This window comes from Melanotaenia boesemani, chromosome 21 (assembly GCF_017639745.1).
Source record: "Melanotaenia boesemani isolate fMelBoe1 chromosome 21, fMelBoe1.pri, whole genome shotgun sequence".
NCBI lineage: Eukaryota > Metazoa > Chordata > Actinopteri > Atheriniformes > Melanotaeniidae > Melanotaenia > Melanotaenia boesemani.
Genome location: NC_055702.1, coordinates 8,860,247 through 8,877,061, shown reverse-complemented (window position 1 = coordinate 8,877,061; position 16,815 = coordinate 8,860,247). Strand labels below are relative to the sequence as shown.

Sequence of the window (16,815 nt, the reverse complement as noted above, 5' to 3'; positions counted from 1 at the left end):
ATCTGTGGACGTGATAATGCAGCTGGCCAGAGAACATATGTTCCTGAGTGGCTGTTTCACCACTCCTCCAGCTTCTGACACAGAGACTATCCTTTGAAACATCTGTTCGCTATTGTCTCATTCCATTTATCAGAGGATCACTCTGCCTTCTGCACACATCCCATATAGATCCAAAGACCTCAGTCACACATCTCACATCTGAAACACTCTATTTTAACACTCATCTGTATTTATAGAGCTGTGTTAAAAGGCTTGTCTTCTGCCCAAGCTGCCTAGTGAAGAAAAAGGCTTTTATTAGGAGTGATAGCAACTTGCAAAAGACAGCACTCTTTAAAACTATGAAAAAGCTGTCCAACAGTGTGAGTGAAGGAGGGAGAACAAAGGATATTGTTTGTCTCTCTACTGATAAATAAATATCTGAAGAAAGGTGGAGGAGGAGAGAAGTAAAAGACACCCAGCTTTAGTCACTTTCTCCACTTAAACACACTTTTTCATGTCAATATAATTTCAGTAATCAATAACAGAAAAACAGTGTTTTCAATCTGCAAACCTGCAAAGGTAAAAGAACAGTGAATGATTGATTTTTTTCTGTTATCCCTCCTGCTTTCAGTTGACTTGCAGGTAGACAACTGCCTCCACCATGAACACTTTGATCTGCAGATTAGAAAGGCAGCAAATGTACAACAATGAGACATATTTCTGTGTATGAAGCACTTCAGAGTTGTTCATTGTATTTATTCTGTTTCTTTTACACGTGTGTTCGGCCTTTCGATACTCAGAGAAAAATGTGATGTTTGTTGGCTCAGCTTCAACCAAGATATTCATTTTTTGAATATATAAATGTGTTGTTGCAGTTGTCTTTCAGATTAATGATTTTACATTTACATGTAAAGGCTCAGAGAACTACTCCATCTGAAACATGATATAAGAAAACATCTAAGAATCAGAGTCAGAGTCCTTCATTATTCCCTGGAGGGAAATTGAGCTGTCAAAGCAGCAACAAGAATGGAGGAACATGCCCCAAAATGCAACCTTTTTTAATTTAAATGGATTTCAGGTGATGACTGAATCAAATAGTAGACACAGCTCTAGTAATGTCTGTAAAAATACATTTAATTACATTTCAGTTAAGAGTTGAAAAAGAAATAGAAAAATTTAATTAGAGATTAAAAACTTATCTACATGTTAGAGTGCTTTTAACTTTTTTTAATATTTTCCTTTAATGAGCAGCACCTTCTCATTAAAGGTTTGTTGCTAGCTGATTGGGTCACTGCTCTTTGCAGATGATGTGGTTCTGTTGGCTTCATCGGGCCATGATCTTCAGCTCTCACTGGAGTGATTCGCAGCCGAGTGTGAAGCGGCTGGGATGATCATCAGCACCTCCAAGTCCGAGACCATGGTCTTCAGCCAGATGAGGTGGCTCAGGCATTTGGTTAGAATGCCTCTTGGATGCCTCCCTGGTGAGGTGTTCCGGGCACATCCCACCGGAGAGAGGACTACATCTCTCGGCTGGCCTGGGAACGCCTCGGGATCCCTCTGGATGAGCTGATGAATGTAGCCAGGGAGAGGGAAGTCTGGGTTTCCCTGCTTAGGCAGCTGCCGCGACCCGACTCTAGATAAGTGACAGAAAATGGATGGATGGATCGATACTAGTCGCTTTAATGACAACGAGTCAATAGAAGGGCCTGAAAAATAGTTAAATATAGCAGCAAAGTAGCTAAGTTGTTTAAAAAATATAAACAATATTTTTTTCAAATTTTTCCAATATTTTCATATCTATGTGCCACCCTGAAAATTTCATTTGATCACACAAATAATACTGGTTTAATAATTTCCTGTGTCATACAGTGCATGTGCAAATTGAAGTTCAGAACATTCATACCATATCACTCAATATGAAAACTGAAAAGTACAAATTAAAACATGACCATTTTTCTGTATTTACTAGCCCAGTAAGGTTGAAAACCACAGCAAAATGACACCAGTATTTGTGAGCTAAGTACAAATAATGCAACTGAATGGGGTCTTACATTTACAGTGAATGAAATGATCAAATACCAGTAACAGTTAAGTGCTGAGGTGTCGGGGCCCTCAAATAAAATTCTGCTTAGGGTCCCATGAACGCTTGGGCGGGCCTGCATGCGGTTCACTCCATGCCCCTCAAAATGATGCACTTGAGTAGAGGTGTAAATTAATGGAAGAAAATGAGCTGCTGTACTGTCTCCTTGTTATTTAGAACACAGACATTTCATTAACACCTTAGTAAACTGTGTCAGCTTCTGTAAAAAGGGCAAAATATGTCTATCTTTAAGAATATTAAATAAGAGAGTTTGCATTAAAACAAACTGTAATGACATACATGTTTTCAGTTATTACTGATTGCTCAGTTCTGTATCATGACACACAAAGGGAAATGGGCACAATAACAAGGAGCTGTACTGAAATGCATTGCTTTCAAAGTCATGCTGGATGACAATAAAAGGATATGTTGTTTATGTCCATTAGCAAAAATGATTTTCTTTTATCTTTTATGACTTATGCAAACTTTTGCAGGAGACCCAACTGTTCAGTCTGAATCCATGGGCTAGTTTCTCAATGCTTATGTTTTGAACTGTATTCAGTTTTGAATGCAGCATTTCTGTCAGAATGACTGCAAAGCAGAGCTGAAGTAACACAGAGCACTATTCTTAGCATTAGGTTTGTGATAATTAAGCTAAAAATGTGTAAACTGGTGTATAGCCCCTTTAGCTGTGCAAATATTTCAGAGCTGCCTGGTCAATTGAAATATTTATTTAGTCAGTTTGTCCAAAGGCTGCTGTTCTGTGATGGTCCGCTGGCTCATTGACTTTGTAAAACTGCATTCACACTGATAAACAACTGACAGAGTCTTTGGGGTCCTGACTGAAAAAACAAAGCTGTTAATGGGATTTATTTTGGACCTGTTGATAGTAAAGCAGAGGAAAAGCAACAGAGTGATACAGTGGGATGGATTTAGGAAATAGAAAGCATAGAAACTAAAATGATGTAGGTGAATAATACAGAGAAAACGGAGCAAAAGTGGGCTGGGAGAGGAGGAGGGGTTGCACTAAAGTGAGGGAGAGGGAGTAGAGGAAGGGAGGCAGGCTAAATCCTTGCACCATTATTATCAGGACTCACATGCAGACCCTGCTGTGATGGAGTGAGAGGAGATGGAGAAAGATGCAGAAAAGATGGAGTTACAGAGGAAATCAGAAGCAGGATTACTGGTGTGACAACAGCAGATGAGCGACAGCACAGCGGTGAGGGAGAAACTCTGGTGGAAAAGAAAAAAAAAACAAATCAGTGCAACAGGATGAGGACCTGATAGTGCACAGCCTGCTCAACCCCACAGACCTACCATCTGTCCCGCTGTTTTCTTCGTGTTCCAGACGCTTCCACCATCCACCAACATCTGGATCACCTCGCATCCATCTGGGAAAGAGGTTGAGAGGGGAGGAGGTGGTCGACAAACCCAAATCTTATCCTCTTCTTTTCGGATCACACAGGACCTGAGGAGGCACGTCATCACTCAGGGGATCCCTCAGAAAGGAGTACCCTAAGAGGGTGAACGAACTACAGGAAGGGGAAACTTTTCCCCCCAAGATGCAGAGGTGTGCACAGGACTTTTTCTTGTATGTGTGCGAGATTCCTTAACTTTCTATGGATCTGTTGAGCGTCTTAACCCTGAGCAGGGAGAAGGAAAAAGAGAAAGAGGAGGCAGAGAGGGGGAGAAGGGAAAAGACGACGAGGAAGCATCACTGCTGCTGCTGAAGTATTACCAGGGTTTGTGCCCCTTCCCTTCCTCTGGGGAGGCATTTCTTTCTACTCTCCCTCCCCTGCCTCTTTCACGGCTCTCATCCGAACAGCAGGAGCTTGAAGGATATGGACAGGAGCTAAACAAAGTGGGGCTACGCAGACTCATACACTCACACACACTCAGAGGTTGGCTGCTTATCCAAGGGTTCACACATCTCATCTTCTTTCACCCTCATTTTCCCTAACTTTCCTTTCCTGTCCCATTTTGACGCTCTGTCTTCACCTCCATGACCACTTGCAAATGTGACACACACAAGAAAAGAGGGGAGAAGTGGAAGAGGAAAGCAAGCAGGCAGACAGAGGGATTTTGGAAGAAACGGAGAGATCACATACACTTGCTGTCACGTTGTGAAGTCCTCCTGGGGAGTGTGCAGACATCCAGACACACTCACACACACAGAGGCACTGATAACTCACACACTCCTGCTTTCGGGCTACATGCGGACTCATACAGGTGCTTAGAGGGGAGTGAGGCAGGTGAAAAGCAGGTGAAGACAAAGAGGAAAAGACATTTAGAGGAAAATAGGACAATGATGGAGCAGAGGGAGTTCAAGTTGGATGACAGCAGAAAGCACAGGTAAGTCTGTCAAACAATGTCTCGCTCTCTCAAATATTTACACTTACTCTTATCTGTCACTTAATCTGATCATCTGTCAGCTGTCTGTGTACATAAGCCTTTAAGTCTAAGGGACAGATATGTAGCAATAAACGGAGGCAGACTAAGAAGCTCATGGGGTGTGTGAGTGCAGTCATACTTTCAGTTTTCATAAGTGACGAGTTTCCTCGAGAGAAAGCTCCCATCTGCTGCTGACAGAAACGGAGCAGCCAGTTGTTAATAGAACAGGAGGCTCTGTAAAAGACCATATTAGCATTTCTCACGCAGAGATATGGTGCTTGTTTTGTGTGTGTGTGTGTGCTCTACAGTACCTGTGAGCTTATTTAGTGTGACTCATTTCAGGATGTTTTAGTGTTGGTATTTTACAGTCGTATCTGGTGATGCTTATTGACTTGTACCGTAACATGTAGCAGCTCTAAATTTCTAATTGATCTAGTTTACATTCATCATGTTGCAGCATCATCCACTTCAGTTTCTTTTAGCTGCTAGTCACCTTAAATAGACTAGCTCCTCCTCCTTCAAAAGGTTCACAAGGTCTAAATCTGAAGGGTCAAGAAATTCTTAACAATCTCTCTCTCTAAAAAAAAAAAAAAAAAAAAAAGTAGAAAAAATACTTTATTAATTTGAGACGTCTTCAGACTGAGGCAGTTTTTCTTTGTGTATCAGTGGTTTGCAATATGTGGTTTGTGGTTCTGGTAAAGGTCCTGAAAAGGATGAGAAAAGAACTTCATTCAGTTTAGGAAACATTTTAACAGTCAGAGTGCTAACGTCAGATGCAAAACAAAGTAAAATAAAGTTTAAAGGCTTTCATTCTCCCCTTTCTATGTCCTACAATGGTTCGGTCCACTTTTGCTTGGTCAATGATTGTGGCTAGTAACAACAGCTTCTCAACAGTAGTTGATAAGTTTGCTTCAAGGATAATGAAATCAACTATAATCATCTGAATATATCATGTTTAGCTTTGTATTTGTAGGGACTGACTTACCTTACCGAAGTTGAAATTTTGACTTCTTATGGTGTTGGATATTAAGTTTTTCTAGTCAGATATTAGTAGTTTTTTCAGTGTCTTCTATTAAGTTTGTTAGAGGAACCTGAGTGCGAGTGAATGTCTAGAAAAAAACTTAATGTAATTTAAAAGAATAAAAGCATGTAAATAATTCTGTTGGCTTCATCATCTTCAGGTTTACAGACAAGCTTCGGCTCCCACGCATATACAGTATGCCTGTAGGAGGTAGAGGGTGCATCTATGGATAAAACTTTCATAGTTCATTGAAAACTGATCCAATTTCCTGGTTTGTACATTGATTTATGATACAGTGTATTTGGTTAAGATAAATAAATAAATAAAAGAAAGCTGGTTAGAGCCATCTGCATATGATAACAATCCTAAAGGAATTGACTGCTGTAATGCATCAACCTGCCACCAGGGGCAGCAATGAGAACACCAAGGCGGAGGTCATGTATTCACTGGCGTTGGTTTGTCTCTCTGTTTGCAACCTAACTCAAAATGTTATGGACGGATTTTAATAAAATTTTCAGGAAATCTCAGAAATGGAATATGGAACAAGTGATTTGATATTGGGGGTGATCCGGCTCACTGCCTGGATCCAGGAGTTTTTTTTTTACAAGGATTCTTTACTATTGGGAGATAGGGATAATTTTGCCATCAGAGCTTCTAACTCATAAGTAATGCCCACAATTACTGGCAAAAAAACAACAACAACAAAAATAAAATTACAATGGCTCGGCAATGGTGTGTACTCTCCGAGTGCTTCTAGTATTAAGCAAGATTTGTTTTTAAGGATTATGAACAAGGAAAATTAACTTGGATTTGACTTGTTATCATCACTTGGAGTCAATCAGGATACACTTCATTGTCTTTAGATGATATTAGGTATTCAGTCATGGATGAAATGCATTAGGTATTCTGATAGGAATTGCATTAAGGAATGAACACCAACATTGTTTTTGGATTAAAACAATCAAGTAGCTTTATATCACCCACTCAGCACCGAACAGCTGACAAATCCTGGAGTGTTGTCAAGCAGTGCACCATCAGAAAGAAGCACATATTAGAGCATGCTGCTGTACATAATTAACCGTCAAACGGAGGGAATATTAGACTCACAATTAGTAGGTATTGAATAAGTATATGTAGATATAGTTTGTGTGTAGAATGCGTGTAGTAGTATAAATAAGTATATAGTAATGGTATATTAAGCAGGATTAGCATTAGCTTCCTCCTATTTCCTTTCAAACATAACATGATCAATTATTTTTATTACAATGACAACGTGGATTTTGGTTTGAGTTTTAAACATCACTGTTTACCATGTCAATGTGATTCCTTTTCTTTCATTTAAAAGATTTTTTGTATGTTTTTTTATGTTCAAAATAAAGAATGTGAACTTTTGATCATCTGATGATCAATTTCACTCCCTGCTGACTAAATATAGAAGTAAAAATGTTTTGCTTGTAATTTTGGTTTATAAGTTGTTTGGTTGACAAGATAAGCAAACACATTAAATATCTTTACATCCTGATATGTTGACAAGAAGCTGACTTCTCTAATATGCCATCCACATCTGTTTTACAGCTGGTTGTCAGCATTTACGGCATTTTTCTAAATTCAGCAGTAAATGTGAAGAGTCCTGATTTCATTCACTCTTTAATTAATGGGATTCTGGTCAATGAAACACTTCCCCCGCCATTTCTTTAGTCATCATCAAATCATTTGAATTAACAGTATATTTGACAGTTAACACAACACTGATGCTGAAGCGTGAGCAGCTGCTCTGTCAATGTCAATCTGCTCAACTGCTAGTCCATTTTTTCCTTTTCATGCTTCTTCCAGCGTTGTGGATGACTTGATGAAGACAAACACATATAGAGCTCTCACACCCTCAGGCTCAGATACAGTTAACATCACTACTCAACCTTCCACATACAAATTAAACTCACTATATGAATGAATGAATGAATGTGTCATACTTCATCCCCAAGCCTATTATGAAACATATCACATAACATGTGCCACGTGAATTTATCATAATTGGGATTTTCACTGCTGCAACCCCATCTATCCTGGGGTTCTGCTCTCACACTTAAAGACTTGACAGCTTTACAGGAAATCGTTGCAGGCTAGACGTATCGTCTAAGATGACTGACAAGGTGAGAGGATTTCCAAATCGGCTTTGCCCACTGCCTCTCTTATGTATAGCAATCAAATTCTCAAAGACACCAAATCTGTGGCCACAGCTACTTAAAACAGACACAATTGCATGAAATTACTCATGTATAGAATTACATAAAAATGCAAAATCACACAATTGTCCACTTAAAGTAGTTTAAACAAATAATCAAATGTGTTAAGATACAGCCGTAAAGATTAAACTTTTCACTAAAAATGATACAAATGTATTGTAATTAAATAATATTACTGCAAAATTATTTGATTTGATAGTTTCCTACTGTGTTAACAAATCACTTAAAGCAACCCATAGTGAACCAAACAATGTTACAATAATTAGACAATACGTAACATGAAAACTTGAATGAACTTGCAAAGATTGTAATGTTTTAGAAATAGTGATGTCCTAACATATTGTGCCCCTTTAAATCTGACCCTTAGGATAAAAACCACTAACCTTTTGCTGTGCAAAAACAAGACCCCACCCAAAATACTTAATGTCAGATAGAGCCTCGTGGTACGGGCTTGAATGCTGCAAAACTGTCGGCCAGACGGTAGCAGACAAAAGTTTGTGACTGGGGTGGCTGGGGTCCTTAATGATTTGTGTAGAGGTGTAGAGGTCCTCCATGGATGGCAGGACCATCCGGGTGATGTGCTAAGCAGTTTTTACCACCCTCTGTAGAGACTTGCAGTGTAGGGGGGTGCAGCTGCTGTACCAGGCAGTGATGCAGCCAGTCAGGATACTCTCTATGGTGCATCTATAAAAGTTGCAGAGTATCCTTGAGTCCATGTAGAGCCTCCATAGCCTGCGGACGAAGAAGAGCCTCTGTCTGGCTGACTTTGTAATAAAGTCAGTGTGATCAGTCCAGGTGAGGTCCTCACTGATGTGAACTCCAAGGAACCTGAAGCTGTTGAGTCTTTCCACCATAGCCCTGTTGATGGAAAGGGGGGCGTATGGGCTCAATATTAAGTCATAAAGATTTTGCAGTTGTAAATGAATGCTTGCACATACTTTCGGTTTGCGTCTGTAAATCAAGCTTGTCACCCTGTAAAAACAATCTGCCTGAAAAATTCAAGTGTGCAAATGTGCAGAAAAGGTGTTTGCGTGGTTGTAAAAAAGATTTGTATTTGTGGGGGAAAAAATAAAGTTCTTTTGCGAAAACCCTGTTCATAGATGCAAAGCACCAAACTGTGTGCGAGCCTCTGAAGTTGCGGTTGCGAATTTTGTCTCTGTCTTTACAATTTTATCTGATTAGATGGTGACAAATCAAACTGTCCAATCAGAGCGCAGATGGCTTCCTGTCCTTCCGCACAGCTGCAGACTCTTAAAGGGGAGTAGAGTTTCAACAATGGACGAAGGCGCGAGTACGTCTGTTACACCGGTGGGTTCTAATTTTAAATATAGCTGGAATAAAAGTTCATATTTTATGTCACAACTTTATTGAAGCATTCAGTTGTTTTAGTGTCGCTCCAACTAAGTTGTCCTTGTGTATCTTCTTAGTTAAGAATTGCGGCCTATATATATTTTTTCTTAAATGAAGATCAGCTTTTCCGGTTTATATTAGCCTCACGATGTGATAGCTGACAAATCAGCAATTACTAACTCCAGTTAGGGATGGTGAAACCGAGGCCTCATGAATCATCGAGCCAACTTTGACCCAAATGCATGAAAATGGCTTAGTGTTCTGAATCATTTGACCATATTAAAGAGCTCCATCTGCTGGCTGTGGGCGTCTGCATCAGAAGGTCAGCGTTGCAGTTGACACCTCACATCTGTCATCCCTATCTCAACTTGGAATACGTATTCAATAAACGATACATATTCTACCATGAGTGAATATTTATTTTCTGTAGTTCATAAATTATAAAGAGGGGTTATTAGGTAAGATTAGTAAAGGTAACAGAATTGTGGTGTAACTTAAGTATACCAATCTGTAATGACAATAGTTACTCACAGCAGGAACATATGAGGGAAGGGTGCTTGTGCAACAGGGATAGTGATTGTGTTAGTGATTTTAGACAGTTGTAGTAAAATTGTTTACTGTTTTATGTGTCTTATTATTTATAATAAATATTGCAAATGTATCTTATCGTCTACCTCATGAGTTTGTTTTTCTTTTTTTTTGCATAGCTGATTGTTGTTGAATGTAGCACACTGCACATTTATGTACATAGATTATTTACTCCAAGTTTTTTTTATGTTATCTTTATTTTCTATCTAGTTTTTTTAATTGTTTATTTATTTTATAATGTTTTCTGGCATTCAGGGTGGACGGCAAAGTAAGATTTTCGTGGTTCAGGGAAACTTGTTTCCTTACTGTGCAAATGACAAACACTTTGAATACTGAATCTTGAAATGTATTATGAGAAAAATGCTTTGGCAACTGTGTGATCTGTCATAATTTTTTATTTAAAAACGTATTTTCTCAATAATGTCAGGCTGCAGGTCTGCTCCTCTTCTGGCACACTACCTCTCCAGCTTTGGAGAGGTTGCACCTGAAAGAAACACAATAACAAAATTGTAATTAACCAACTTTAAAATTATTAAAATTCTCTACTGATGATGATCAGAAACCAGCTCGGCTGTCTAAGGTCCTGCAGGTTGTAGTTTTCCTCTGCAGCTGCAGACCGAGACGTTTCCTCGGATGCTTCTGGTTAAAGTTTGATGAATTTTAAAAGTCTGCTTTTTGCATCGCTATTAAAACATTTATATAAGGAGAAGGAAATAAAGCTTACCTGTGATGTTGAAGGCACCGCCCGATCCGTCCTTCTCTCACACTCCGAGCTCCTTCAGCAGTAACCCTGGCAACAGCGTCTCACGCAGACGTTTGTGTCCCAAAATCTCTAAAAGCAAAGTGTGATCCAATATAAACTAATGCTGATGTGATGCTTCCCCTAATTTTGTTGTCAAAATGTAATGTCGCACAATGGCTCCTCTCAAAAACCCGCAATCTCCTCAGCGTTTGTAATCTGTCATTGAGAGATTGATTGAAGACCGGTCCCTTTAAGATCCCGCGTGCTGCTTAAAACGCGCTGATAAGGTAACGAGGCCTCGTTTGGTCTATCACGTGACTTTTGGCATGCTGAATCAATGACAATGCTCGCAACAGTTCCGTGTCACATGCTCGACACGTGATCGAGCAGATTGGCTCGAGCATAACATCCCTACCCACCGGCGTAACAGACGTACTCACGCCTTCGTCCATTGTTGAAACTCTACTCCCCTTTAAGAGTCTGCAGCTGTGCGGAAGGACAGGAAGCCATCTGCGCTCTGATTGGACAGTTTGATTTGTCACCATCCAATCAGATAGAAGTGTAAAGACAGAGACAAAATTCGCAACCCCAACTTCAGAGGCTCGCACGCAGTTTGGTGCTTTGCATCTATGAACAGGGTTTTCGCAAAAGAACTTTATTTTTTCCCCCACAAATACAAATCTTTTTTACAACCACGCAAACACCTTTTCTGCACATTTGCACACTTGAATTTTTCAGGCAGATTGTTTTTACAGGGTGACAAGCTTGATTTACAGACGCAAACCGAAATTATGTTCAAGCATTCATTTACAACTGCAAAATCTTTATGACTTAATATTGAGCCCATAGGCGTGTTCCTCCCTCTGCCTCCTCCTGAAGTCCACAATCAGTTCCTTAGTTTTGTTGGTGATTATTGTCCTGGCAACAAGATGTCAGTCCTCTGACCTCATAACATAACATGACATAATCTAATGAAAAATGTCCAATTGTCAAAAGCAAACAACAAAACAAAACAAAACAAAACAGGACAGTACATGAAGACATGGTCCTCAGTCTCCTTTGTAAAAGTTCAAAAATAACCCATGCTTCCACCTTTCCCCTCCACCCTTAAATGTAGACTTTGTTGCTGCAGGTGGGTGGAGTAGGGCGCCACTGGGCCAGGTGGGAATATTCAGGGTCAGTTAGAATACCACCAGCAGGACAGCTGCAGAGTAAAAGCTCACACAGGGATTTCTTGGACCTCATAAATGGACTCTAGAGATTCCTGATGTTTTGTGCAGCTGTCTGAACATCGTGCCTGCAGTATGTTGATGAGCGGTGTACTATATTAACACAGGCTTACTAATTCAAGCTCACTAATTAATGCACTCAAATCAGATACAGTGAAAAAAAAAAGAAAAAAAAAATATGACAGGCTTGTTGATAATTCTCTGGTGATGATGCTCATCCCATCAACTAGATCCTGTCTGGTAATTTTCTCTTCACTCCCTGGGCACTGGCATAGGACACCATCATATGCTAGGAAAATAGCTGAATAATTTTTATTTTAGTATGTACAGTATACTAAATGGGGTATTTGATATTAACAAAGCTTTACACATTATTTAAACACAAGGTCTAATGTAATATTACAATACGGTTTAATCAGGTCATATAAGTAGTAAGCTAGCTCAGTTTTGTCCTGTAAAATTTAAGGACTCAGACCAGGAGTTCAACAAAACAAACTGTGAAAAACTTAGTAAAACTATGTGCTAATATTTTGTCATTCATGCCATTTTTACTGATCCTGATCAGTGTAACTGTATAATTAGTGTTCATCACACTGTAGGATAATTTTGGATTTGTGTAGTCATGTCGCTGCCAGTGCAGGTACAGAGATGAGTCCCACTGAGAGAGTTCATCCCACATGGAGGAGCTGCACTCCATCTGGAAATCTCCATGATAATAGAAAACCTGCGAGTGAAGCACCTTGCTCGCTCACTTACTCTGTGCATGTTAGAAAATAAGCATAAAATTACTACAGGGCTTCAGGAAAGTAAATGTGTATGTTGTTGGTGTTCTAGTATTCTGGTATGTCACAGTCATATTACTTTGGCCTCTTCTCATCTGAAACATTCCTGTTATTTATAATAATGTAGGCAGCAGATTGTTGTGTGCTGTTTGTGAATTTCATATATGCTATAACTGTACTCTTGCTGGCAATCTGGAGCACACTATTTCCTACCCACCATCACCCCCACTGCACACACATACTGCTGTCATCTGTGGACCCATTATGTTGCTATTTTCCAGAGATTACACTGTGAAATGAACGCTTGACCTGATCTCTAGTCAGATGATCCACCCAGTAAGCATTTGTCTGTTTTCTCACCTGCTGTTTCATTTCAACAAATGTCCAATACTTTCCAATCTATCCCTCTTATTTGCATCTATATGTTAAGAGGTATAACTATTATTGACATTTTACAACAGAAAATCTTCCTGCCATGGCCACATGTGTACAGATTTTCACTTTTATTTATTTATTTATTGTTTTGTGCTGTCATTTTTGCCCTGCTCTCTTTGAATTCTTTACATTAAAGCAAAGGTTAATAGCTTTACAACAGATGGTTGAATTACAACAGCAAGTGTGACTTTATATAAATGCATGAACCAGTGAGCTGAGATGAAACCCAGATTCAATGTTTAACATTACCCTGGATTTACACTTTTTTTTAGTCCTTTAAATTGTCATCCTCCAGGTACCAGAAACACATGCATTTTGTCTGCATATTTTATAAATGTATCTAAGAATATGAAGACAGTTTAATTCACAGGTGTCAATAAGCGAAACAAAAAGCTCTCTGAGTTCCTGCCTGGTGCTCACAAGAGGATCTAGAGATTCATCAGAAACAAATCCAGCCTCTGGCAAAAGTTATGGGATTATAACACTGATTTTTTTTGGTTCTTTTTAAATTCAAGACAATAAATGAATCAACAAATCATAAATATAACACTTTTTAACATGCATGAACAAAAAGATGAATTATGGAATTATGGAAGCATATATGAACAAAATAATAAAACATTTTTTACTAAAGAAATGACATCACCCCTGATCCTTCACCTGGTGAAAAGCACCATGTCATCAGTGACTGAAAATTGGCTTGTTAGTCATCTTCATTTTTCATTAAACCACCATAAAACAAAAGTTCCAGCATCTACTCTTTATCCAACACAGATTGGTAATTAGTTATTGAATTTCACTGTTCAGTCTTCCATATACATGACCACCACTTTTTTTCTTTTTCTCATTCTATACTACTACTACTACTACTACTACTAATAATAATAATAATAACAATAATTACTAAATGTAAATTTGATCCCTATTATTGCACATTCCCAATTATAAAATCCAGCACACCAGTCAATAAAATAAGTTATAAAAATGATGAAGTTCAAATTATACAGTTACAGATTACAAACCTGGTTGGATGTAGAAAAAGATTTTCAGGTTTCTCTTGATTACAGACAGACTAGAACTTTCTCTGCTTGAAGGTGGTCAAACTGCCACTGATAGAAAGCATGTTTTTGCTGCAGGTGCATTTTCTGAAAGGCACTACACAATCACCTCTAACTGCTCTGGTGGTAAGTGTAGTAACATTAGTCTTGAGCTTTTACATTTTGTATTATGTACATCTAACATCATTAAGTGCCTTTTTGTATAGATTTAACCAAACAGCTAAAATTTTAAATATTGAAAATGTCACAAATGGCAATGACCCTACAACATTTTTCTGATACACATTTTTCCTCTTTAAAGAACAGAGTGTAACATGGCTAATGTTTTGCAAACCCAAATGCCTTAAATACCATCATCAAAAGCCCCGTAAAATGCATGCTTGTGAACCAGAAGGGATAAATAAAGTGATAAATATATAATGTTTTGAACCATTAAAACATAAGCAAAGAACTGTAAAGCAAACATACAGTAGAGTAATGATGTTCCTACCATTAGCAGTCATTTTTTAATCGAAGCTGCTCTGTTGTATCGCTGGCCTGGCTGAGTGTATGCAAGTCTTGTTGTGCAATACAAATCAAGCAAGCTTTCAGATTTTTCTCCACTGAATGAACCACATACCTGCAGCAGGATAATACCAAAGACAGCCTTGTTCTGGTTTTATTGCAAGCATGAAAAGATGTTTTTGCTCTTTTACTGACTGACTGACAAGAGTTCGATGACAGCCGACCCCACTGATGGTGGATCTTTGGTCTGATTAGGTGAAGTTGACAAATGATGATAGACAGATGGTTCATTGAATCACCTGTAGTGCTTTCCCTTTAGCACACTTTTTCCTTACATGGTCCTGACAAACAAACCACATGGAGAGTCAGGCTATGTTTATCTTGCAGTAAATCTCTTCCCATATGGACTCAGTGAGAGAGGCAAGTTCAAAATGTCATATGCAGCTCACACTAAACCTGCAACCTCAGTGACCTTTTTGCAAACCTTTTGAAAAAGTGTTAGCAAAATATAATCGGCATAAAACAAACAGTTAATAGAAACGGACAATTATATATGTATTAATTCTTTTAAAGGCTGCTCCATATCCATAAATCCAGCTTTATCTAATAACAAGAGTGGATTGTTTCAATGGGTCAAACTATATTTATTGTTAAGGGCACATAAAGCCCAGGAGCTTAAAACCTTATCAAGATGAGTGATTGATTTGCCTGGAGGCACACATTTAACCGGTGATGCTTTGAATGAAAGGTGGGAGGTGCTGTTTATTAGCAGAGAGTCTCTGATGCTCACAGATGAGACCGACGCACCATGTTTCCTATCTTATCAACCAAATATGTGTGTGTGGACTTGAAGATCCCTTTTTTTTCCATATGAAAGCCCACCTGCCTTTATCAAAGGTTCAAAGGTATTGATCCAGTAAGGAAAGATCTTCAAACAGCAAATGCTCTATTTAAGTTGCTTAATCCATATGCAGATGGTGAAGGCTGTGAGCTGTTCAGCAAATGGAAATCAGAAATTAGATGCTCAGTAGGGTAGTGACCCACTTTATATTGATGGCCAATAATCTTCATAGCATTTCAAGAAATATTTTTATTTTCAATTCTCGTCTTTGATTTCTTCTCTTTAGCTTGTTTTATAGATATTTTCTCTTTTGGGACACATTGTAAATGTATATATTCTTCCTACTAAACTGTACTGTTGTGCATTTAACAGCTCTGTAAATATGTGCATGTATTATAGATTTTAGCTTTTGTGTGGTACTGGCTAAATATTAACCTCAAGAAATATGATTTGTATATTTAGTTTAATAGTGGTTTTTGATAAAAAGGATAGTGCAGACAGGACATTTATACAAAAACCCATCCATCCATTAATTTTCTATACTGCTTCAGTTCAGGGTTGCAGGGAAGCTGGAACCTATCCCAGAAATTAGTAGACAAGTATACAAAACCCATTCTTTTTAAATCCATATTGTTAAAACGCTTCTTAAAAAGAAAAAGAAAAACAAAAAACAAACAAACAAAAAAAGATTCAATCTGTTTATTTGTTACGTGCTGTATTATATACTACAATATCCAAGTAAAATGTAAATTTCCCTCCCTAGGACGTGCAAGTATAAGAATAAGCTAAGTAATAATTAATAATAAGTAAAGGTTAATTAGGGATATATAGGAGAAAAAATACAAGCTAAATAGAATATGTAAAGAGGAAGATGTTTATTTATTACAACTAGTCATTACAACAAATGGCCACCTGTGATTCTAATTTGGAAAAAGTGAGTATATTCAATAGATGGGAGTAAAAAAGAAATTGCTCTGTTTGAACTTCCTAAAAATTTTTTCTTTATGCAAAGGTCTATCTAACTTATTTCTGATGGTTTGCTGAAATTTAAACTGTATCCAACAACAAACAATGGCAAGTGAAATGAATTTATACCTTTTTACATAAAGAACATATTTATTTCTCTCTTTTAAATGTGGTACCTAACTTGGAAAAAAAATGATCTACCACTGAGATTTCCATGGTGTTACACAGATTTATTAAATTATTATGTTTTATTGTTGTTATTTAAACAGCATTTAGATTAGTTGCTGTTTCTTTTTGTCTATTTTCTGGGGATAGATTGATGAAATCACAGCTGTCTGAAGTATTGTAATGTAACGAAATCCCATGAGGACCTTGGTGACAGTTTTGGCATCCTGGTTGTACTGTGTGTGTGTGTGTGTGTGTGTGTGTGTGTGTGTGTGTGTGTGTGTGTGTGTGTGTGTGTGTGTGTGCTGAATCACAGATGTGTAGAGATGGAGAGGTGATTACACTCATGACACTAGGGTTGGATTATGGAGGATTAAATGCACACAGGCTCTGACACACATACATGCACAGTTGTCATGATGTTGTCTACATGCAGAGCAA

General features: G+C 38.3%; 1 protein-coding gene across 1 annotated transcript in view; it reads left to right on the top strand.

Annotated features, from left to right (window-relative positions):
• The first annotated feature begins 3,199 nt into the window (after positions 1-3,199).
• LOC121632794 (glutamate receptor ionotropic, NMDA 2C-like) overlaps positions 3,200-16,815 on the top strand; it is a 64,637-nt gene continuing 51,021 nt past the window's right edge. The window contains exon 1 of the mRNA XM_041974542.1: positions 3,200-4,411. The gene's annotated coding sequence lies outside the window, so the exon portion shown is untranslated. The remainder of the gene's footprint in view (positions 4,412-16,815) is intronic.